We start from the raw sequence: 26,710 nt of genomic DNA, 5'->3' as shown, positions 1-26,710 counted from the left end.
GTTTTTTTTACGTTGGCTTTTAGATTAATTGTAAAATGAAGGTTTTATTAAGTATTACACTTCAAAGATTTGAGTTGGTGACTTTCCGCAGAGATTCGGCGATATACCGTATATTTAAGCTTTGAAATATGGGCAATATTTCAATGTGTGAAATGTGTTTTTATGCTAAATGACCTGTAACGTTACGAGTAGACTTTTCGGTAATGCCTTTACACTCGTTTCGGCGGTAATTTTCGCCACAATCTCGCCGGAATATTGTTCGCCTATTTTAAATGGATTCTCGCCAGATAAGATTGGACTGACGTTATTGTTTCGCGTGGCTGGAAGACGCGTACGACGTACGTCCCACGCAAAGGCTGTGCGGCGCGCGCGGAGCTTTTTCAAAAAGCTGTTTTAGTTCTAGCGTAAACGTCGCGCTGAGACGACGTCCGTTCGACGCTCAATTCCACGCGTAAATAGCGCACTTTTGACAAGTACACTAACGTCAAGAGTGTATTTTCTAACAGAGTAATGTTTATAAGCTTCTAACGGCTCATTAAATCATAACAATTTTAAATTATGCTAATATATCGCGAGTCGTTTTGACGAGGAGGCACTACCGCTACATAGCACACATAAATTTTCCGCCAAAGGGGGTTTTTAAGGTTATTTTACGAGCCAACGCCACCCCCTGCGTTTATTTTTCCGCTTGTGAAAGGAAAACTGTGTACGTTCCGTATTTTATTGTGGCATTTAAGGACTGTGAAAGACGTTGCGATTTGAATAAAGCCGGTTTCTATGATTAAAAGGATTATCACAACGAAAAGTTTACCGCCAAAATGTGTATGTTGTTTTGATTCTAAACTCTTCGAAATATACAGTGCAAAAGTGAAAATAAACCTAATAAATAAGTTCATAATTAATTATCATAATAATAAAAAACAGTAGATATCATATTAGTATTGTAAGATAGTGAAGTGTTAAAATATATATAGACAGTTTAATAACAGTGACATGTATTATAATATATTATTATAAACGTTGAACGTTACCTGGATTTCTTGAATAGATTGGATTCTATCACCTGTGACGGCTCTCGGGGTGTACCGGCAGGTAAGATTTTCAATTAAATTATACTGTCATAATCAATCTTTGCTTTTTTGCCGTCCACAACAACATAATATCGAGCGGCGGGAAAATTGTAATTGATTTGTTTGCACTCAGCAGTACCATGTGGAAAAACGATGTTTGGTCCCGTTAGCTTTTAATACAAAGCCTCCAGGCTTTTGCGCTGAATTCCCATTTTATAATAGACATTCTTAATACCTTTATAATAATCGCGCTTTGAATTCAGTTTAATTGAAATGTAACGCTAATCAGTGTAATGGCCTTACAAGTAGTTTTATTTAATAATAGGCCTTGTAATAACAAAATTGAGTAATGTATGTAGGTAAGAAACTGTTAAAACATTATTCTACTAGATACTTACAAATTAACGATAAAATATTTTAAATTAACTTTGTAAGAAACAGAACATTATATGGACCACATTCTAATTATAAATAGGTATATAGATATAAACTAAAAAAAATAATATATTACCTAGTAAGTAGGTACTTAATCCATACTTAGAGTTTATTTTTTTTTTAAATTATTTTCAAATATTTCGACTGTTATTAACATTTAGGTGAAAAATATTAGATTTCAACTTTTTAAAATACTTAGCTATCTACATAATTATTATATCGTTACCTCAATACTACAACTAGATAACTATGATTAATTTGGTCATTGTTGGGAAAAGATATTTAAACTTTACTTGATTGACATAAAATCTAGGTTATAATTATTATTTAAAATAAAAATGGTAAATTGTGCTTTTGGGAACAATTAAATGAAAAAATATTGTAGATATTTTATTGTATTTATTTAATGCACTTATGGTTTTAAAGTTATCTAATATTTTCAAACAAAATATTAATACAGTTCCCATCCTTATGACTAACCTAGTTTTATCATTTTGTACGACAATGTAGAATCATATTAAATAGATATCTCAAAAACAGTGAAAATCAAGTTATCTAGTTGGTGACGATATAAATACTTATATTATAAATACCGAGAATTTTCATGCAATACGTTTGAATAAACCTCTCAAAGTGTATATCTACCGTATACTTACTGCAAAAAGTCACCAACTTGCATAAAAAGAGGACTGAAACAAAATACTTTTTACATAGGTACAATAATTTTACGTATTACATCGTATTCAATAAATTTTGCAAGGATTTAATTTTATCACTAATATAATACAACTACATTGTATAAGAAAACTTGGTGTTCACCATTCGATGACTAATACAGTCCATTAAAAGTTGGTGATATTATTTTGAAAATTCAATTCCTAAGTATCGTATGCATTTGCAAGTTGCCAGATTCAGCAATATTATAAAAATAGCATACATCCATCGTAGTATATTCTTGGGTTTTCACCGTGTCTCCTTCTTCCTTCTTTACTCGACGTTTCGGGCTCGTTGCAGAGGCCATTATCAAGAGATATGTTTTATGATGAAATGTAGTGTAGGTATGTGAATGTAAACGTTGCTCTTAGAATGTCAAAAGGAATCCGATTATCTAAGAGCAAACGTTGCTCAGAGTAATCTGTCAATTATTACGACCGGGGATACCGGCTCGAATATTAGATTTTGCTGATAGTGCCGGAAGTCATGACGTTTTTAACCGTAATCCATCATCCCTATTAATATTATCAGGGTTTCTGTGGATTTCAACATCAACGTTTACATTCACATACCTACACTACGTTTCATCATAAAACATATCTCTTGATAATGGCCTCTGCAACGAGCCCGAAACGTCGAGTAAAGAAGGAAGAAGGAGACACGGTGAAAACCCAAGAATATACTACGATAAAAAACAACCGTGAAAGCCTCAAACAAAGCATACATCCAGTTATCCATACTCCCAGTTGTAATATTGTAGTGAAGATATTACGTCAAAAAAAGATTCATTCAAATGTATTTTTAATTTAAGTCTTTAAACCTTTTATTTCCATAGTAAAGCACGTATATATTAATAATTTAGTTGCTATAACCAACCACTTAGCAACGAATAATAGTGGATTGGATTACGGATTTCTTCCGAAATAACTTTTCATACAAAATAGAATTAACTGAAAATGAATTCAAGTCTACTTAAAGATGGCTAAAAGTATTAAAAGAATGCATTGGCATCGTATTCTGATATATTCCAAAAGTTTCAAATGTCTAGCTAGTCGGGAAGTTATTTAAAAATCAATTGCAAGATTTGTACCGGATAAACAACCACCGGACAAATAAGAATACGATCTAATAAAAACGTTGTAAAAAATATGTGTACTTGCCAGACCCAGGATTTGAACCTGGGACCCAAGACGATATAGGCCGACGCTTAAGCCGCGTGACCATCGTGGGTATAACATATTAAGAATTTTCTTTAATAATTTTATTCATTATACTTATAAATAATTCAACAAAATAAGTTAACACAGTCAACTATTTATAGTCCAAATACGACTCGTAGGCAGTAGGTTTACTAGCACTCCTGTACTCCATTCAACTAATATAAGCTAATATATTAATTTTACGTTACGTTTTCCATGACTGTCTCAAAGTGTTTTATCACGATAATTGATTCATGCTTTCAAAAATACGAAGTCACTCAAACGTATTTAGTTACAAAATGAAATATTTAGTAGGTACTCATAACACAAAACTCATTAATTCCGTGATTTATGAACGCCACGACCGGTTTTGATTAACAAACAGATTTATTAATTTATTTAAATATTCAGTGGCGACAGTGTTAAGGTAGCAAAACCGGTCCCAATCATATTTTCGAGTAATCCGGAATAATTAATTATTACTCAGACTCTCTACAGTTTATACCACTGTTTCACAACCTTTTTAAATCTGCAGACCGGTAAAAATAAGAGATACATTTCGGGGACCACTACCGCGGAAAAAGTAATAGTTATATTATCATAACATATTAATAAAGCTTATATTATCAGTAATTAAATAATTGTTAATAAGGTTCTTGCCAGTTTAAGGACGCCAGCGGCAAACAATTTTTGAAAATAGCCGATATACTTGCTTTTCCCTCCACCACCCCCACGTCTCCACACCCGCTATTCAGGCGTATACTGTGGCGTAATGAACGTTAACCGCTCTTCAAATTTGTGCCGAAAGTGTCCCAGAAGCAACTTCCCAAGACCTTGGTTGGCGTGCACTAGAGTGTGCGTGATTGCGATATACTGGATTATTTGTTAGGTTAGGTTAAGTTTTCATTCTTGAATTCATTAATTTTGCAAAAATTGGCTATGAAAATTAACGCAATTCCCGGCTGGCTCTTCGTAAATCGACTTGTACCGTTAATAATATAATTCCTGGAATTTTAAGCTTATTTAAAACAAATAGTGCGAAATCCGCTGCTGCTTCTTATCATATATTATATGTTAATCACCGTGGCTTCAGTGTATTGTCATTCATTCTTTTTACCTGTTTCGTTTTTATTACTGACATGTCCAAAAGAGTCTTCTTATTTAGATGAATAGGTACATACCAACTCGATGTATATAATAATTTAATGGCTTTGTAACAAACAATGTATGGCTGTCATCGGATTCCTGTAACCAATATCTAAATTATAATGTCTTATAGTTAAGTTATAGCCAATACATATATATAATATGATTTCGTAATACTATGATAGAGCGGATCTGCAATTTCATAACATTGCGAATTATTATTACCTATTTCATAATAATTTCAACATATTATTTCATAGTGCGCCGGTCAATAAATAGCGGGTCAGAATCGATTGAACATCTTACTCGATTACAAGTTTCCGTTAAAGACACATCTCACCAAATTATCATTATATTTATTATATTGCATCGATTGTACCCTTGTAGTTATTTGAAACAGTAAATAAAGTCTCGCCTCCTCCATCATCACGAACAACTTTTCTACTACTGTCTTTCATCTGCAATACTTATCATCCGCCAAGCCAGAATACTACAAATGTTTGTATTTTATATCTGGATACCAAAGTGACATCAAATGATAACCCGATTAGGTTTCTATATTATCGAGTGCTAATTGCATAATATCTATGGAGTGATTACTTTTTTGAATGACAATTTGTTTGGAATTGTTGGCATATTGTGCATTTTAAAGTGGATGACTGTTTCCGGCTGACAATTTCTGCAGACCGGCACCAGTTGTGGTTGGGAAACACTGGTCTATACACCATGCGTGTTCGACATAGAAACCCAAATAAGAAAATATTCTGTGTATGTACCTATATTATTTGGTAGATTATAATAATTGGAAATAATTACGTGTAGGTATTGGTCTAACGATCAGCGATTAAATTTCGCTTACGGCCACCTTCAGTTTAAAAGACTGTCTGATATTTCTGGAAATTAGACTAGTTATATGAAAATATCGTGAAAATTTAATAATCCTAATCACTGGGGTACACTATTACATAAACCTTGGAAAGCAATATTACGAATATTCTACTTCCCTAATCTATTGTATAAATTTAAAGCGACCAAAATATCATGGAAATAATGACGTTAATTGTTTTATAAAAAGTATACATTTTTAATGTAATGATTACACGTAAGCATTATCGATTCAGTTAATTTAGAAAATTAGTCTGACTTTGATCCAATTTGATTTCATTAAACCTATTGGTATTAATGTAACTAATATAATATATTATATATAGAGGGGTTCATTGGTTTAGAATTGTAGTTTAAATAGTGATGAATGTAGAATTAATTATTGTGCCCTGTGCAAAAGTCATACTGTATCTGCGAATCTATTCTATACACAAGGCTGTTATCGGCGGCTATCGAGGGTAGTTTATCATATGTATGTATTGACGTATTATAATTATTACAGTAAGTGCTATGTTTTAACAGCACCTTTCTTGGCTGTGTTAAATTTTAGAGCGAGATAGACAGTTATGACAGTTTAGACGGCCAACTTATTGTAACAATTATATTGACTGAATACATAAATATGATTAAATACCCTCGATAGCCGACGACAACGGCCGATTGCAGCCTTATGTTTTTTAATGTTATATTTAATTAACGTATTATATTAAATTAACTATATACCAATTTCATAATAATTACATAAATAAATTACAGACTACTAAATAATAAATAATTACAAGATAAAAAGAACTTTTTATATATAACGTTTTTAAATTTTCTGTTGAACCATATAAACTTGACTAGACTAGCTTAAACGATCAAAAAAATATATTTGATAGAAATAATACTGAAATGTCAATTTCACATGTCATATTGATTTCCATAGTAACGTACGTATATATTAATAATTTAGTTGCTAGGACCACCCACTTAGCAACCAATAATAGTGGATTGGATTACGGATTTTTTTCCGAAATACTTCATACAAAACAGAATTAACTGAAAATGAATTCAATTCTTCTTAAAAATGGCTAAAAGTATTAAAAATGCATTGGCATCGTGTTCTGATATATTCTAAAAATTTCAAATGTCTAACTAGTCGGGAAGTTAGTTAAAAATCAATTGCAAGATTTGTACCGGATAAACAACCACCTGATAAATAAGAATACGACCTAATAAAAACGTTGTAAAAAATACTAATTTACCTAAATACACTATTAAGCCTAGTCTAGCCAAATAATGTCTGTATACGAACAATGTTTTTCGTCCGTGTCGGAAAAACAAAATTACATTGACAAAATATGTTAAATGTTCGGAAAGTCTTTTGATACAACTTTCAAACAGTTAATTTGTTCACCAACCCGATGTATCTTTGTCTGGATTAGGCATTATCTGTCATCTTCTTGTTATTGTGTGAAAACGTCTTCTTCATAAAACAGTTTTTATTTTAAACTGCCAAATATTCGGTTATAAATTAATCAAAACAATATTATCTTAGAACCGAGTTTATCTACAGTATTGTAATAAATAACGTGTTTGCCACAGCTTTAGTGGCTTTAGTATAATAAATAATTTTGATTAGATCAATAGAAAATTGAGCCTATAATTTTTACCTTGTAATGGTTAATAAATTAACACGAAAATTGGTAATCGATCTGAGATAATATCGCCATTTTTCGGGCATAGAGGTATTATTTCACTGTCAAACTTTTTACACTGCGGATATAGACTGCGTGATATTACGTAATGATGATTTGAGGAGGCAAAATAATGTAACCAAAACGTAACAAAAGTTAGCCCTGGCTACGTTTTAGTAATTTTATTATTAAATAATATTTGAATTAGTTGAGCTGATTCTTTTGAATTATACCCCCTACCACAGTGGCGATGGGTGGAGGTAGGCTGTTAATATCCGCCATAAATAGTGCACGTTAAACTTTGTTAGTCATGCGTATTTGTTTTTATTGATTGAATTTACTGATGATGTTGGTTAGTTTTTAAAAATGAATTAAACCCTGCCTAAACCAAACAATTTTTCATTCATACTTATTTGTTTTTGATGGATTAAGAATACATATTACACATATTGTCGGTTCATTTTCTTAAAATTCATTAAAACCTGCCTAAACCAGACTATAATAGATATTTTAAATTATTCAATCTATAAAATATCCAAAGTTATGTATGATTTAATTGCATAATTTTAGATATTTTATAGATAGACGAGTATTGTTTGACTATTATTTATTGTGACTTGGTTTTCGCAAGGTTTCATTGATTTTTAAAAACTAACCAACACCATCTGTAAATAATTGTAGTCTTTTTTCAATGAAAACAAATATGTATGACTGACAAAGTTTAGTGTGCACTATTTATGGCGGATCTTAACAGCCTACCTCCACCCTTCGCCATTGCCCTACCATGTCTTATACTTATCTCAGGCCAGGATTATTTTATCAAAGTTCTTTTTATTAAATATTTTATGTGATTTATTTTAAGAGCATTATTTTATAAAAGATGAGTGAGCATTTATTATATTGCGTAAATAAAAATTAAGTATAGAAAAATGGACATCGAATGTATGTCGGCTTGTATATGTATGTGTCAAGCGTTGCATTTCTATTATATATAATGGGGGTTGCTGTCAAAATTTGTAAGTCGATAATTTAGTTATTTAGATTATATTGTGTATATATATAAATATGTATGCTAGAAAAAAAGGTAATCTGATTATAGAACAAGCACATAAAGCACGAATAAATAAGCATTATACCTGATTTTAGAGGGCATGTCAAACTTCAAATTGCAATTATTCCATATCGTGATTTTGAGATTTACAAACTTTTGGCAGTAACACACGATATCTTATAATCAATTATTTTGTTGGTTAATTTCGTGGCGTCTTCCATTTTGTAATGAGCTGTTTAAACAGTGACCCAGTGATGCCATCTTTACTGAACCTGTTGTAGATATAATAATATAAATTGGATTAAATGTCACATTTACGTGATGTAATAAAATATGGGTTCACTTTTCTATTCAGTTGATTTGTACTTTCAAACTTTACTGTCAAAAATACCGAAAATAATGGATGATACCTTATCATAAAAATGGACGTGTCTGAGTTTTATTACTGGGTCACAAATATGGTCACCATCTACATAGCTGAGTTCTAGTGGATTCGATGTCAGCAACCCCAGAGTCATTCTCCATATTATCGATCAGGGAATTTAATGATCAGAAACGAAAAAGAAAAAAGACATAAGTAAATTTAATAGTTCGTTGAAAAGTCGTAAAATTACTTATAATAATATATTATCTCAAGTTCTTCGGCAAAGAACAAGTTTCTGTGTAATCATTTAAATACGTTTAACTGTAGCTGCCGTTTAATGACAAAATAAAATAAAACATTAATAATGTTATTAAACAAACTGTACCTAAGTATTTTCAAATTGTGTTCCCGAGCCACTGTAGAAGGAATTTCTTTATGCTTTTTATATGATATAAAAGAGAGGTTGGCCAGTGGTCGATAGCCTTTGACCCGCGGGCCGATCAATAAATTATTATTTTGGTTACGTAATCAGTGAATTATTTTTATGTTTGATAACATTCTTTTAAATATTACATATGCTGTAAAATAGAGAAGCTCTTTAGAATAATTTATTATACTATATTTTAATGATCGACATAACTATAGAATACTATGTAATATTAGGATAAAAGCCTTAAACCAGGGGTAGTCAACCTTTTTGTACCTACCGCCCACTTTTGTATCTCTGTTAGTAGTTATATTTTATATTGTAACAGTGATTTATAAAGTAAAATTTTGTAAGGAACAAACGAAGGTCTCCTCTTTCAGAAATATTCAGGCGATTTCTTTCTTTGGTCATAATACGATTAACAGCACTAAAGCCTGATTCCACAAGATATGAGGTAGGGTAAGGTGTCAATAAACTGAATATCATTTTCCACATATACTTACGTAGCGTGAACTAAACTTATGCCAGGGTGATACAAATAATATATTTTCTGAAATTTAAATTGTCACGGGGAATTTTATGAAAACATAATGAAAATGTTTTTAAAATCGCTACTGCCCACCATAATGCTAGAACGCCCACTAGTGGGTTGTAGGGACCAGGTTGACTACCCCTGCCTTAAACAAACGCACATTTTATAATGGTATTTTTAAAATTGTATGTTAACTATACAGATACTCGTGTCTTTAAATTTAATAAAAAATATTTTTGATTTTAATGTTTTTCAGTAGATACATATTAATTAAAATACTTAAAAATGTTAATTATTTACTTACCAGTCAATTGTATAAATTTCATGGTTCAAATATCAGTTTTTAAATGTCTCACTGCACTTTGTGATTCGTGTTAATCTGATCACTGTCAGAGCCCCGTTAACTCGTCAAAGCATGAATGTCACGTCAGGCCATGGACGAGTTGACTCGTGCGTTCTTGTAAACGTTATAACTTCTAAATAAACTATTTTGTGTGTTTTCTAAACAATATTTATCAAACATACACAATTCTGAAAACACAAAATATAGGAAATAATAAACCTGCGTCTATTGGGTATCGCACCCTGTGCATTACCACTATGCTACGACTGCCATGCTTAATTGCGAATGGTACATTTTAAATCTTGTAAATTATTAGTTGAATAAAAGAAATAGTTAATTAATAATATTTATCATTTTAGTGTGAAAATATTCACGATAAACTCGAGGAACATGTTGTTTTGGTAAGTTTTCACAAATATTTATCATTCTGTTCCTATTTCATATTTTTTAAGGGATTTATTTTATTCAAAAAATAGCTAGCCTACAAGTTTCCACCTATTAAAAATTACGTATGTCCATTTTCAAATTATTGTTACTGAAATTAGAAGAAGGATCGATGGTTTTGTATTGCATATTGAATAATACAGTCAGTTTTTAAGTTCATTTTCTGTCAACATATTATTGCCTGCAATTGTAGGATTAATATTGTAACTGGTTGTTTGTAAGAAATAAACTATTAGACATAACCCCAAACGTAAGTCTCATTTTGATGTTTATTACTGTTTTGCATCGATTATAATATTATCCTGTTCGAAGGAATCGGGACGCGTCTTAATATAATCGCTGTGAAAACTGTATGTTATGGGAAAACGCAAAGATATATGACCCTGAGAAGAAATGTGAATTATAAAAATCGGAAAACGCTTATAAAGTGAAAGTACACGCGTTTAATGTCATTGTATGACTTTCATCTTTATAATAATGGGTTTATGGCTTTATGATGATTTACTTAAATTTTAGTATTGGATTTCAAAAATGACTGCGTGCTATAATCGGGGGTGTCGTATATCATCGTAGATCACATATATAACGGAAAGGAAGCAACCCGTTATGAAAAAAGTGTACATAGTAACATCCACGAAATAGATTGGAATCGGCTTCTGGCGGTCTTATAACCAATTTAGTTGAGAATAATTTAAAATTGTATTCTATTTATTTTGTTATAAAATATCTGTACGATCTCTAGCAAAAGTCAGCTGGCCAAATTCCAAAAAGACAACCCGAAAAATAAAAAAAACCAGCTATCGGCTAATACTTACGCGTTAACATATGGGCATTTGGATTCGGTCTATCGCTTTACATTACGTTCGAGACTCTGAATATTGTAAACAAATTACGTCTTCTTCTTATTTTGCTTTAACATCTCGTAGCTCTTCCGTATACATTGTGTAAATAATATTTAGCGGCCTTCCAGGACGCCGGAATCCAGTTGGCTTGAAGAACAAGTAAGTCAGGCTAAAATTCTGTTCAGATGTCTGCAGCACGTTGCGGAGCCAGGTTCACCGTCGTCTCTTCACTCTCAGCGTGATGAGATGCTTGATCCGCTCAATACGGTATATATATAAATAGTGTCCTAATCAACATCATCCTACAGACTTGTCAATAGGTATGTAATACATATTATAAAAAAAGCTTTTAGCTTTTATATAAATACATTTAACTCATTATATTGTAATGAGTTTCTCTCTCTGTAGTTTAATGTCATTGTATCGTTATGTAGTATATGCAACACTAAGCGTTTATAACCCGAGGATGAATAAGGAGTATTAGGTATGTACATTATTATTCAGTTGCAAAAAGGCTTTTGACCGCTGACGTAGACAGTGCTTTTCAAACATTTGAATGGAGGCAAGCGAATGAAAGACGCGAATTCATCTTTTATGAAAAACCTTCTTTACTTTTTTCCCCCACAAAGGTGTGATGGTCGACTCGTTAGGGAAAAATAACAAAAATCCTTTGGTGTTTTAAAAAAATACCAACAGCTTTCAACGCGGAGGCCTCTGGTGAAGATCTTCGTCATTAATTATTGTCCATTATGTAAAAAAAAATATGTGAAAAGCGATGACATCCCGTTCGATAATTGCCTCAAAATACTTTAGGTGCCTATAACAAATTAATATGCAACATAATATACATTCTAAATATGACACACCTTAGTATTTTAATTTATATTTTATTAGTAGAATGAAAATACGAAAGAAATATCCATCATCCACTTACTTTCTTATAAATATATTTACTTTATTTGGCCTGTTAATTTTGTGTATAAATCATTTCAAAATCTGGCAATAGCCATTTCCCTATGTTTATTTTAAAATTTGGAGATTATTCGATGTACAAATAGGACCATAATAAATAAAATTATGTATATTTATTTTCTCCCAAGACTCAGAAGACCTCCAAAGCAGAATGCGGGAACTCGCTGAAGTACCTAAGCACCAAAGTAGACTTGAAAATAAATGTAACAAATACTTGTTCAACTGCTTTGCGCGCCAAAAAGAGATCCTCATCAATGGCAACTCAGCTCGACCAGGTGAAAAAGTACATCTATCTGGGACAACAAGTGTCGATAGATGGATGTATATTTGATGACATTTTTCGCAGAGTAAAGCTAGTCTGGAGTGCTTTTGGCCGCCTGAATGATGTCTTCAAAAGTGATCTCTCACTGTGCCTAAAGTGCAAGGTGTTCTACCAGTGTGTGCTTCCCGTAATCACATATGCGTGTGAAACATGGACCCTAAGTTAAAGAGAGATGCAGAAACTTAGAGTAGCACAACGTGGTAAGGAGAGGTGAATGCTGGGCATAACGCGGAAGGACAGAAATAGGAATGAGTGAATAAGGAGACAGACAAGGCTTTATGATGTACTAGAGTTCGCAAACAACCTCAAATGGAAATGGGCTGGACACGTAGCTCGAAGAAGGGACAATCGTTGGACAAATTTAGTCGTCCAGTGGTATCCAAGAGGTACAAAACGTCCACAAGGTAGACCTAGAGGCCGCTGGATCGATGGCATGATAAAGTTCTGCGGAAGTACGTGGAAACGCAATTCACATGACCGAGAGAAGTGGAATCAGCTTGGAGAGGCCTTCATCCGGCAGTGGATAAATTCAGGTTGATGATGACGATGGTGATGATGATTATGTTACGTACTGTGACAACCCCGTATGGTCCCCAATTGGGGATGTCTTTGTGTATCTTGAGAGGCCCGAATCGGTATCGAAGCCAACAAATAATAAAGCGCTGATTACGAAAATAAATAATAATAAGAGTCCAGCCGGCAATGCCGTAAATTTTGTTGACAGTTGGAGATGTTGCAACGTCACCTTCTTTCGCCAACGGTTCTCGTTGAAAAAAAATCACAAGATGGCGCTCAGAACGCTGCAAGCAGCAAAATCGCGAACGCGTACATTTCGCCCTCCGTAGAATTAAATTATTAAAAATGTAACGATTATAATATTAACGTAAATAAACTCGCCATTTTCCATCACAATTCCGGTGCCTTAATTATCCACCTTCATCCCAAATACAGACGATAAAAAAAGAAAACAAAACACAAAGTGACAGTTGAGAAATTCACATACCAAAATGGAGGGAAGTGATAGTACATAGGTATATGTTATATTATGTATTAAAAAAACATAGATGATATCGATTTACTCTCCTATGTAATTGAAACATGAGAGAAAAAACACGTTTTCTTGTTGTGCTAATTACTTTAGAATAATACGGAACCTTAAAAAAATATCGATCGAGATACCTCTTCATGTATTTTATTCTTCTTTGATGGGTCAAATCGAGCATTAGCATCTTTCGGCGCTTTTTTGTAGCCGGCCCGCACTCGACGGGATAGGTGCGATCATTGTGGAACCGTATGCTGTATCTAAGAGTTTAGAGTTATTAGCCTAGTAAAAGATTAACAAGTTACTTTTGGTTCAATATTTTTTGTGAAATAATTAATCTGTCACCAGTGTGCTCGACAGTAAAGAAATCACATAAATTTTCTATAACAGTAATTCCCAAAGTTGAAGCAATTATTGCACACTGAGGTGCGCTATACGAAGAATGCAAGGCAAGAAAGGAACTGCTCAATGGGTTGTATCTGTAATACAAAATATATAAGTACCCACCTCTGGGGTATGAATCATTATATCTGATTTGCAGCCATGGGGATGCATGGAAAAGAGCAAACATCGTATTTAAATATGTTTTATCCTGTATTTGGCATTTTTATTATTATCATTATTATTTATAAAAAGATATATAATTAAATAAGTTTCCACCAGTATCCTTGTTTTAAAAAGTATTTTTTTTACTCAATGAATAGTTCCTACATTTTTTATTGTTATTTCGTAAACACTTAAAAATATAGTCATCATCATTATGGCACTACAACCCCTGGTGGGTCTTGGCCTCTCAAAAACTTCCTCCATCTTGGATGATCCAGCGCCGACACACTCCAGTGTTTTTAAATCACCCTTGGCCGACTAGGTCTTCTCTTGCCATCGGGGGTTGCATACATAGCCCGCCTCGCCGGTATATCTTCCGGTATTCTATGCACGTGGGCGATCCAGCGCAGTCTCAGCATTTTTATATGCCACGTGATCTTTTCGCCCCCATAAAGTGTGTACAGCTCCTCATTATTCGTTGACCTCCAAATGCCACTTGCTTGACCAGCCCCAAAGATCTTTTCAAAACTTTCCTCTCAATGAATATGTCTCATCTTAAAAAATATATATATTTACCTAAATATTAAATAATTACTAGATTAACTTTTTATATACCACGTTTTTAAATTCTGTTGATTCATGTAAACTTGACAATTCTATGTATTAAATAATATTAAGTAAAAAACAAACAAACAAAAAACAAGAAAACGAGTCAATTCTTTTTTCAAAATCGTCAAACGCCGTTACGCAAAAGTGCAAGCATTGATTTCGATCGAAGCGCCACCTTGCGGATTTTTTCCGAACTAACTTTCCATACAAAACAGAATTAACTGAAAATGATGTCAATTCTGCTTAAAGATGGCTAAAAGTATTAAAAGAATGCATTGTCATCGTGTTTTTTTAATATATTCTAAAAGTTTCAAATATCTAGCTAGTCGGGAAGTTAGTTAAAAATCGATTGCAAAATTTGTACTGGACAAACAAGAAAGCGAGCTAATGAAAACGTGGTAAAAAAATATGGTGTCAGGCAGGAATCGAATCCGCATCAATCAGATTCTGGCCAATATTATGATTTACTAATTTAGCCACATGCGTTCTATCTAATTACGACAAAATTCACTAATAGTTATGCGAATGATGTGTTTTAGAGATTGCGGTAATATCGGCAACCGGCTTTTCTGGTTTTGAACACACATCAGGTTTTTTATACCTATATTTTTTTTATCAAACGTACGTTCACGTTTTACGTTTTCAGTAGATTTTTGATTCATTCAAAAGAGGGAGAGAATATGCTTCAAAGAGGCAGTAGATCGAAAAAAGTTTGATGTACGTGCATCATTCGCTTTATGGAAAACCGCCACCGATACTCACCCTTATAATTCGCCCGGCCAAGTAGATCTTAATGAAGAACCATTTACATTTCAAATTGCTGAACTGATTATTTTATAACTTAAACAGTAATAATAAAACAATCTCGTAATATTATTATTGATATAAATATATTATAATTTATAATAAAATACAGTAGGTATTTACAAATATGAACATTACTCTCAGTGACATATTATTTTATCATAAAAGACAAGAACTGAGTAAATTTAAAATTACACAGTTCATAATGTAATACCCAACGGCGGACTGGGTACTTAAATAATTATATTTGATAAATAAGATAGGCAGGGCTCACTAATTGGATTTTAACGATTGAAAATGTCAAATGACAGTAAGCAATAATATTTACTGTAATCTGATTCGCGACTTTAATTCTGCTTGAAGGGCAAAACAATTATTACTGTAAATGTAAAGAAAAGATTTTTAAATACCTGCCTAGTATAACGTACTTAGATAGCTACTACTTACGTATTGAAAAAAAAAACATAGGTTGGTTTGTATTATATTAGCAAAATGTATAATATTGATACAAAATCATTCATTCGCACGTATATAATTTAAATAAATATGAAATAAGTAGTATATTTTACATATCTTCTTCATTTCCTTTTTGTGCCATATCCGTTATCGAACGATTTCTGAAATCTCGTCTCGAGAATTCTCTAGTAATATCCAGAAAAAGGCCAATCTCGAGAAATTAATTTCCGAAATTTCGAGAATTCTCATTTCTCAAGAAATCATCAAAGAGGTCTCGAGTTCGAATCTAAATGTAATTTGTCAAACTTCTCATTAAAAAGTAGCTAACAATTTGTTTCTGTTTCGAATTTCTGGAAAAAAACTACCAAAAAGTAAAAAAAACAATTTTTGGAAAGAAGAGATAATTGCATTATTCATGTCGATTTTCCGAGAAACAAAAAATGACAATCTCGAATTCTCGAGAAAACGAAATTTTTCGAGAATTCTTGAATCTTGAGAAATAAGAAAACCCAAAAAATCACAAGCTTACTATTGAAATAATAAATATACATGGAAATTAAATTTTGCAGTCCTGGGGCTTGATACCAGCCGGACGATGAAGCATTTTTTTTAATTACGTGATAACACTAATCAGTTAAAATTATCCGTTAAGAATGTTTTAAAAAAATGCGACTATCATTTTATCTCGATTTTTTTCGTTGTATAATAATTCAGTATGGGAGATTAGACATTTGTCTTATATGTCAGAATTGAGCGTTGAGCGATGTCGTGCTGAGCTTTTAACAACCAAAACATGTCTTGATTATGAATTAATTATTGCAAATTAAATTGATTAAAATATTATAAAAGAAATGTAAACATGGAGGGGAATAATGTGGCGCCATAATCATAAATATCTATTTAAGGAATGTAAAATCAAGAATAATCGACACAATTAAAATGCGTTTACAAAAATAATAAAATGTTGCCATGTCAATTTTATTTTTATAAGCTGAAATATATACGTTGAGCGGTAATCTCGGGATGTAGGTACTAGTAATTAATTATTGTTGTATGTAAATAATGCATTTTTGACGCCTTTCATTTAATTATATTGATTAATAACTTATAGGTAAGTATTAATACTATCGACCGAAGGTACTTGATGGAATTTGAATTCAAATTCTAATGGATTTAAGTTTTGTACTATTCGTACTATTGTACGTTCGGCATCTTCAGGCACTATGTGCACTCACCAAAGGGTAAATACACACTGGACAACGAATACAATTAATTCTAGCTTAAGTAGTTAAAAACGTTAACGTTAACTTAAGTAGTTAAAAAAGTAGTTAAAAAGTAGTTAAGTAGTTAAAAGCTTTATCACCTATCTATTAAGTCAAGGATCACAATAAAAATATAACTAATAAATTATGACCAGTTGAAGTGTTTGTAAAAAAAACCCCTGTCACTAATAATACAATCAATAGGCGTACACATCGTCAAGAGTCAAGACCAATGCATCTATTCTACATACAAGACTGCTTTCGGCCGCTATCTAAGGTAGGAAAGTATTCAAGTATTAGCACTTATTGGAACAATTACAATAAGTAAATTAGTTGTCATTGATACAATAAGTACCTACTATGTTTTAACAGCACCCGTCTTGGCTGTGATAAATTTTAGAGTGAGATAGACAGTTTTGACAGTTCAGACGGCTAAATTATAGTAATTGTTACAATGAGTGTTAATATTTCGTTACTTTTCTACCATAGTTAGCTGCCGTAAAGGCTGAAAGCAGTCTAATGTATAGAATAGATGCAGGTCGGTGATTAATACTTTGGACGCTGAAGACGCACATGCGCGTAATGACCAGGCGGCCGATCGATGTAATTAACGTTCATTTTAAAGGTGCTAATTAAAATCTGTTATCTTATTATAGTAAATCTTGTTATAGTCAGCAGCGAATGAGTTAATTAAAAATGAAAACAAAAAGAAGGTCACGTTAATTTAAATAATTATATTAAAAATTTGCTTTACTAAAATAATATATAACTAACGATAGTTTAAGTTAAATTTGGACCCCTGTCAGTAGGTGCACCATATTTATGAATAGTCCATAATCAATACAAAAAATGATACAATTTTTATGGTTAAAATAATTTAACTACATACCAGCTTTAATTTTTATGGCTGCAATTATGTACTGAGTTCAGGCATTCGTTAGACTTTGATGTACAATTATATTCGACTTTTGAATGACATGTACAGTCGATAAAAGCCAGAGTTGTAGTATAGTAACCGCAGACAATTATATTTATTCTGTAAGTATACGAAAAAAAACTTGTTTTGATAGTTAAGCGTAGGTTACCAGTTAATTACGTTTGTGGCTTGGAAATTTTTATCAGATCCCATTATTTACTCGTAGAAATATCAATTTATATCAATATAATTAACACTTGTATTATTTTATTACCAGGAAAAAAGTTGGGTATTTTTCTAACCCCTCTTAGTAATGCCATGTTTTTTTGTGTTCCGCTTGGAGATGATTAATATGAATAAGTCATGTAATTACTTCGTCAAAATTATTCAAAGTCAATCGATAATTATTATAGAAAGAATTTCAATTCATTTTTTTATCATTGATCTCAAAAATAGAAAAAAATGCTTAAGATACCAAGTAAAATAAATAGCGGAAACAATATTACTAGGTATCTTATGCTTTAAACAACTTCATGACGATCGGTCATATATATGTCGAAAAACCCGTTTCTTATGTTGGCGTCCTGTGTCATAGTGTGTCACAGAGTGTAAATAGGATGTCGTAGCTGTCATGCAATATGTATGTATAATATGTCGGAATGGCATAGATTTGATCATAGACACTAAAACGCTCTTAGCATTAATGTGCCCGATCGTCATTATAGTCTATTTGAACCTTTAGAACTTATCACTTAGAACGAATAAAAGACAATACCTACATAAACAACATCTAAAGGTTTTTTTGGAAGTTCATAGCATTGGATTGATCCAGTGTGATGTTGATGATGAGCTGAATTAAAATAAGGCGTATTTAGATACGATTGGCACTCAAGCTTGTAATTTCTCGACTTTTTTTCCCCTCAAGATTCGAGAATTCTCGCAATCAACAATATTTATTTTGTATATTCGAGAATTTGAGATTGCTTTTTTGATTTCTCGAGAATTTACATTACCTATTATGACGACATTGCCGATATTTTTTATTTTTTTTTTAGCTTTTTGGATCAATTTTATTTTGTAAACCAGAAATTCCATTCAGAATCGAGGTCAAGAGCATGTTTTGGTTGGTTGAGATCGACAGTTTAGCATAGTGATATTTTCTCGATTTGTCGAGAATCTAATCTCATTGACGATTTCTCGAGACAAATTACGGAAAATATTTTATTGACATTTCTTGTCTGATTATTTCAAAATGATCATCTGTTTTTTGATTATACGAAAAAAGCGACAATTATATGTGTTAATTGATAGATAATAATTGTTGCCGATGAAGTTAAGTATTTAAATATGAAAAAATATAATATAATTATTAAAATATCCTTTAAACTATTTTACATTTACCTACTTAGTATAAAAATAATGAAGATTTAAAAAGTAAAACAATCCGCACTGCTAAGCAACCATCCTCCCCGTTAACCACTTTTGGGGGAGAATATAACATGTACGCCTTCTACCTGGGTGTCTCGCGCACATTCTCCAATTGGGCACCACACTTATCAGGAGCGACCTAGTATCTTTGGGTTTGGCTTGTATATATTAATGGGTTAATTTATAGTCTTAAATATGTATGCAGTCTTAATTCTGTTTGAATATCGTGTTTTGTAATAAATTTCGGTCGATTTCTAATGGCTGGTGGTCGCTTTCCCCAAAGAACTCCGTGCAAATTTTTGATTGACGATGTTTACATGTGACATTATAATGTGTACCAACTGCTGCAAATGAACCGCAGAGAAATTTTATTTGATGTTTAAAAGGTTAAAATAACCCATTAGTGTCGCGTCAGGCGAACGACCATGCAATTATGGGCGAGCGGCGATGGCGGATTGTTAATGACGTCGATTTTTCAAAGCGCCCAATTTTTTTTAATGCGTCCAAATAAAAGCCAGAAGTTAAGAGATAGATCAAGGCGCTGCAGACATGTTTTAATGGCGAGAATTTTAGAGAAATTTTTATTTACTAAAGCACCTCTACAACTTGTGGAATGCTATTTCTATTTATGTCTTTCTATTTGTCAAACGGCCCAGGCGCACGTTAAATATCATCACGATTGCTTTTTTTAATATTCTGTAATCATCATTATCCATAGGTCGTATCAACGTGACTTTGTAACAAGCCTGGCAATGCCCTCGAATGCCATGTTTACTTGCTGTATTTATTTGTAAATTTACGCCATTAAAATATATGAAGATATTACATTTAATAATTTAATCCATTACGCCGTACACAGATTGTGAAGTTGTGAGTGTTTTGTCATCTTGTGCCTATAGTATTTGGCAGTCGATCGTGTATTATACTATTATTTATAATTTTAGATTTTCCGAAAAAATGGCACACTTCTACACAGTTCCAATTTTAAAAACATTATTTAATAATTACAAGATAAAAAGAACTTTTTATATTTTCAAATTTTCTGTTGAATCATAATGTAAACTTGACTTGACTAGCTTAAACGATCCAAAAAATTTGTACTTGATAGAAATACTGAATAATGTCATATTGATTTCCATAGTAACGCATGTATATATTTTTTAATAATTTAGTTGCTAGGACCCCACTAGCAACTAATAATGGTATCGAAATAACTTTTCATACAAAACAGAATTAACTAAAAATGAATTCAATTCTACTTAAAGATGGTTAAACCATATAAACTTGACTAGACTAGCTTAAACGATCAAAAAAATATATTTGATAGAAATAATACTGAAATGTCAATTTGACATGTCATATTGATTTCCATAGTAACGTACGTATATATTAATAATTTAGTTGCTAGGACCACCCACTTAGCAACCAATAATAGTGGATTGGATTACGGATTTTTTACGGATTACGGATTGGAGTAAATGTGATGAGAGACAATATGTGTAGTATTTTTTGTACTTAAGTATATTTTTCAAGTCATTACTTCCCAATTTTTACGAAGGATCTATCACCGAATATTCAATTAGACGCACATGGCTCAATTGGTGAAGCACATTTACTCGAATTCGGAAACCTGCGCGGGTGCGGGTTTGAGTTCAGCTAGGCGTCGTAAATTTTTCATGTGTTTATTTCTAGTAGGTAAGTAAGTAAGATATATATTTATATCTGAGGTTTTTTTGTAATTATATAAATAATATATTTTTGAAATTATATTATAAAGTAAATACAAATATTTGTAACTTGAAATCATTTTTATTGATATTTAACTGAGTTATCCTATTGAGAGCCAATAAGCAAAGAAAATGTATGGCTACCGTAAAAATGCAGATTTTTTTGCAATATGTAATATTATTAACTCATAAAGAGGGAAGAGGGAGCATACTCCAAAGATATTCTCTTCGCTCAAGGTACAAGGCGTTGGTTATACGATACTAATAACAGTAGTAACCCAAGATAGGAAGACAGAGCCAAAAAGTAACACAATGAAGACAAAAATATTGAAACCCGTTTGGTGGGTATATAAAAGATTATGCATATTATCAAACAATACATTTTATATTGACATTCAAATTTGGGTTAAATTTAACATAATAAACTTTGATATTAATAAAACCGTAAGAAAATAGTTTTGGTAAAGTCTCGTCACCCATTTTAGTTAAAATAACAATAAATTCTCTTCAATTTGAATTAGAATTTATTATACTCGTTTAGAGTTAAAGATTACCTCTAAAAACATTTATTTCACGACATGTTTGCTAATCAAGACTATATTTTGATAGATAAATTGGGTCCTTAGTGAGACAGCTACACATTTTGATAACATGCTAACAGGGGCGCACTAGTTATATCATTTACCATGACATGTGAATTAATTTGTGAATTAATGTTATTTATTTACCTATCTGTTTTTCTCAGCAAGATTATTTTAAATCAAATTTTACGGGTGAAAATTGCACATAATATACAATTATCGATCGTATCCGGAAATTTGTACGTAAACAGTTCACCGCTGACACTTATTCGTGCGCCGTAGTACGTGACACATGAGTTCGTGTAATATTTAATCAAATGACGAGTTCTTCGTTGAACATTTCACCGTGGAGTATATTTGTACGTATGCTACAACATGTGGCAAATTTTATGAGACGTTTTTACTAGGTTAGGTTAGGTTATGTTAGGGTTAATCTAATTGGAACAGTACTATTTGCAAACTATCACCGCATTTTGTAAGATACGTACAAATGTATTCCAAGGTGAAATATTCAACGAAAAACTCGTTATTTGATGAAATGTTATACGTACTCATGTTTCACGTACTGCGGCGCACGAATAAGTGTCCCACGATGAACTGCATACGTACAACTTACATGTAACCATTATCGATATTATAGCAATTCGGTAAAAGGATTATACTATATTATTTTTGTATTACCATGTCCGATCCTAATAGTATCATAATATCCCCCCTCCCAGAGTGGAGGTTGTATAAACAGATTTTTGTTTTTACGAGAAATTGATGTTAGCCACTTGCTCAACATATTACGTCTAAACTCTGGGTCCAAACACACATTGGTTACCATGTCGGCTTATAATGTTAAGGGTCTGGCAAATAGTAAAATAATACATATATTATAATATCAGAACTATGTTAATAAACAAAATTAAATTTTATCGGTTGTAATAGATTACACACACCATATTACACAATTAATGACCGCCGTTTTCCGGCAGACTTCCCAAAAACGTTTCGCAGCTGTGTTGATCTTTTTACTACAATGCCTGTTTCAATAGGTACTAGGCTAGAAAATAAAACCGATATCTGCGTACCCGAATCGTTTTACAATCGACTGAACAATGATACTAGTATAATATCTCGGATTAAACTCCGCAAAAATCTGAAAAAGCAAAAAGCAGAATTAATTGTTCAACACAGGATAATAATTTATAGTACCTACCTAAGCTTAATTATCAAAGTATAGTGTAGTTGCAGTGATCAACGTGGTTTTATTAATTTTCTTCAAAATCGCTGTTGTTATAACTGTAAAAAAATCTGTTCGCGTTCACAATACTTTACTGCTACTGTAAATTGTCCGCGTACGAGCTTTAATGTATAAAAAGCTTTCATGATGTACTTAATGAAATTGATTACATATCTACTTCGTAATATGCTTGTTATAATATCAATAAAGAATGTAAAAAATACTTTCTTTTCCCAGTCATCATATGCTAAGTATAAATAGACATAATATATACTGCAGGAATATACTATAACGTATTGAATGTGCCTTAGATGAAATATTTTAAGTTCTTGATTGACGTACACTGTAGTGTACATGTTTCAATTCGTTACGTTCATTCCTTAGTAAAAATGGACCTCATCCTTTGCCAGAAGAGAAAAAAGAATAATGATAATAAATAATTGAAGGCGTCCCCCGAAAAGGGTTCAGGAGAGGAAAAAAACGTTTTTTGGAGTATATCTGTGATAATAATTATGTTTATGAAAGCACTCTTTATCATTGACCAATTTTTATTTTGGATAATAAAATTAATCATATATAGACCCTCTTCTACGGTAAGCATTTTAGTATTGCTAATATCTCAAAAAATATGGCAGATAAAATAATAAAACTTTCCAATAACGTGAGTAATGCTATATAGACCCGTTTTAGTCAATAAAATCACTTTTTGACATGATGTATTATTTAGAACCCTTTTGGGGGAATGCCCTCAATTGTTTCTCATAAGCCACACAATATTATATTTATTTATTTGTAAAGGTTATTGAAAAAGTAAGTTGTTGATGCGGACCTGTGTTGGGCACACACACATAATACGGATTTATGGAGTAGGTAAACCGACTCTTTTGACATTTAAAATAATTTCGTCAGTTTGTTTCGGAATGTCACAAAATCTCAACAAAATAAATATCTCACCAAGAATATTACCGAGGCGAGCTTTAAACGTAATAGTTTTAATGAAATAACGTAGATCACGTCTTGTTGTACAATGTAAAGACGTTAGAAATAAATGTCACTCAATACCTTAGCCCCAGACGGTATATTATTTTGGTAACATAATGTAATGATTCACATATGGATTACTGTACTTTATAGAAGGTGACATATTTTGAAGGTAAGCGGTACGAAATGTTGTATTTTTTTATAATAATTAAAGAATAAAACGAAAAAAAATCGCCAGGATTCAAGGCAGTTTTTCATGGAGCAAACGTTTAATGAGTTACTATGTAATTACAAATATGTTAACTGTTCGGTTTAGATACATCTACACGAGTATATAAAAATGAATGTTTGTTTGTTTAACTGTCCCGTATGCGTTCCTATACCATTCATCCGATTGCGATGAAACTTTGGTCAGTTTCTGAATCCCAGCGAAGGTTTCTGAATTAGTACAACAGTATTCTTTATTATTCTTATATTCGTATGTGCAGGGCTCGAAATGGACCAGAACGCACCGGAGTGACGTTCCGGTTCTTGAAATCTGTAAAGTTATCGCTCCGTCTCGTGGACAAAATAATTTGACCGTCTGAGCTAGATACCTATGCCATATAACAAAAAAATCTAGCACACTTATGTTTGTAAAATACACATAAAATTTGATAATCATGTTAATTTTCGAGCGCTCCGGTTCGTAATATTTTCCATTTTGAGTGCTGCGTATGTGTTCCTATACCAAATTTGGAAAATCCATGCTTATCAAATGGACAGCTGTATGTGGCCTGCTCACGCGTTGAAAACCTACTAATCTATTCGTGTACGCACCAGACGGAAAAACGAAAAATATTGTGTATCCAAAAGCACTTCAATAAACAGAATTAAAACACAAACACTTTCTTTTTTTAAGTGGCATTGCAACGTATGCCGGGTACTCGCTAGAATTATATAAATTATCGTGAATACATATCAGTATAGTTAATTAAAAGTAATGTAAATCAAAAATTTGAGTCGAAATATTGGAGAAATACAAGAAGTAATCGTAGGTTTTTTATAAATCTTCTTTTTCCGTTTGACCATGTTTGATCCGAATGGTATCATATAGGCCTGAATGAACAGATTTTTCTTATTACTAGAAATGGATGTCAGCCACTTGCTCAACCTATTAGGTTCATACTCTGACTCCAAACACAAATTGAAAAACAATATTTGTGTATTTGCACAGACTCAAGTCATACTTAGGTTATTATTTGATTGGGTTTTGGAACGATTAGTAAACTATTCTTGTTAAAAGTCTGCTGCGTAGGTATTTATTTTTGAAATTAATTTTTTAATGCTTTTAACGAAAGGAATACTTATTTAATAATAAGCGGTTCAGAATATATAGTTTAACATGTCATACGTCAACTATTTTACCAATAAAATAATATGGTCTTGGAAAATTTTCACTTGTTTTTTTTCTAATTCCGGTATAGAAAAGATAAGTACTAATACCCTAATCCCGGGTTTAGAAATGTCTAATACTAATGTATATAGTTAAAATATTTTCCACAAAATTGAGTTATACCTACGTATTAAGCTACGAGATTCTAATAATTCTAATATTATATAGGCACACCTTACTAAAGCAATGTTAATCAGAGATTATAAACTGTCATTTTTTTATCGTTCTATCGCTGCCTTTTCAATTTTATTCATAGGAAAAAATAATTTTATTCATAATTCAAAATATCACCGCGCCGGATCTTGGAGTGTAGTACGACTTATAATTGAATTGAATATTCAAACAGGTGTGCTAGGTAACGCAGTACGCGGGCGCCGAAGTGTTAACTTGTTTTTTTTTTGTATGTTTGCTACGTTTTGTATGTTAACACCTTGAAACCCGTGTGATTGATGACTATTATCATCGTCAATGATCTGCTTCGTGAATATGTTTCCATATTATTTCACTGTTGATAATATTATGGATTATGCATATTTTGGTTCCGCAATAGTAAAATTCATATTCTGATATAACTAAAAACTGTACACTTGTCGCGAAATGATCCATAATTAAATTTGCCGTCGACGCAAATTCACAAATGTACCTAATGGTGTGATTTTACTTAATATGCGATCATCGCGCTGAATGAATACCTTAAAAATGCATGTATCTATCTGTTATGCGATTATCGCATAAGCAAAATCACCAACTAATTAAGACTTTATGCAAGCGTTATAATGTTTCAAATAATATTTTTTTTTGATGTAATAAATCTACTCTTTCATACTAGAAAAACTATTGATAGTAATAATTTTCTTTTCGAGTACAAGCGTAGAGTTTTTAACATAGTGTTTATAAAAATATATACGCCCACGATCGCCGAGCGGCTTACGCGTCGGCATATGATGTTGTGCGTCCTAGATTCAAATCATGTGTCTGGAAAATTCATATAATATTGTTTTTCAATGTGTATATGAAGTCAGAGCAGGTATGGACCTAATATGTTGAGCAAGTTGTTGTTTCAAGCCTTCACTCTGTGGATGAACATAAATATGATCCTATTAGGATCGGACATAAAGTTATAAAGCCTTTGATCAAACAAACGAAAATAATGGTTTATGAGTTTTAAGACTTTGGCGTACCTACCTGCTTAATTCTACTGCATAATTACGCGACCATTAATATTAATGATGTTTCCACGATTTAATTTAATAAATGAATAAATAAAAAA

General features: G+C 32.1%; 1 protein-coding gene across 2 annotated transcripts in view; it reads left to right on the top strand.

Annotated features, from left to right (window-relative positions):
* The first annotated feature begins 395 nt into the window (after window positions 1-395).
* The window catches only part of LOC147078033 (irregular chiasm C-roughest protein-like), a 622,953-nt gene continuing 596,638 nt past the window's right edge, over window positions 396-26,710 (top strand). For both annotated transcript variants that reach the window (XM_085940191.1, XM_085940190.1), the window contains exon 1: window positions 396-1,092. The gene's annotated coding sequence lies outside the window, so the exon portion shown is untranslated. The remainder of the gene's footprint in view (window positions 1,093-26,710) is intronic.

This window comes from Rhyacophila brunnea, unplaced genomic scaffold (genome assembly GCF_057557595.1).
Source record: "Rhyacophila brunnea isolate RB1 unplaced genomic scaffold, BYU_Rbru_1.0 scaffold_12, whole genome shotgun sequence".
Taxonomy (NCBI): domain Eukaryota; kingdom Metazoa; phylum Arthropoda; class Insecta; order Trichoptera; family Rhyacophilidae; genus Rhyacophila; species Rhyacophila brunnea.
Note: the sequence above shows the minus strand (reverse complement) of the source record. Positions and strands in the feature narration are given on the sequence as shown.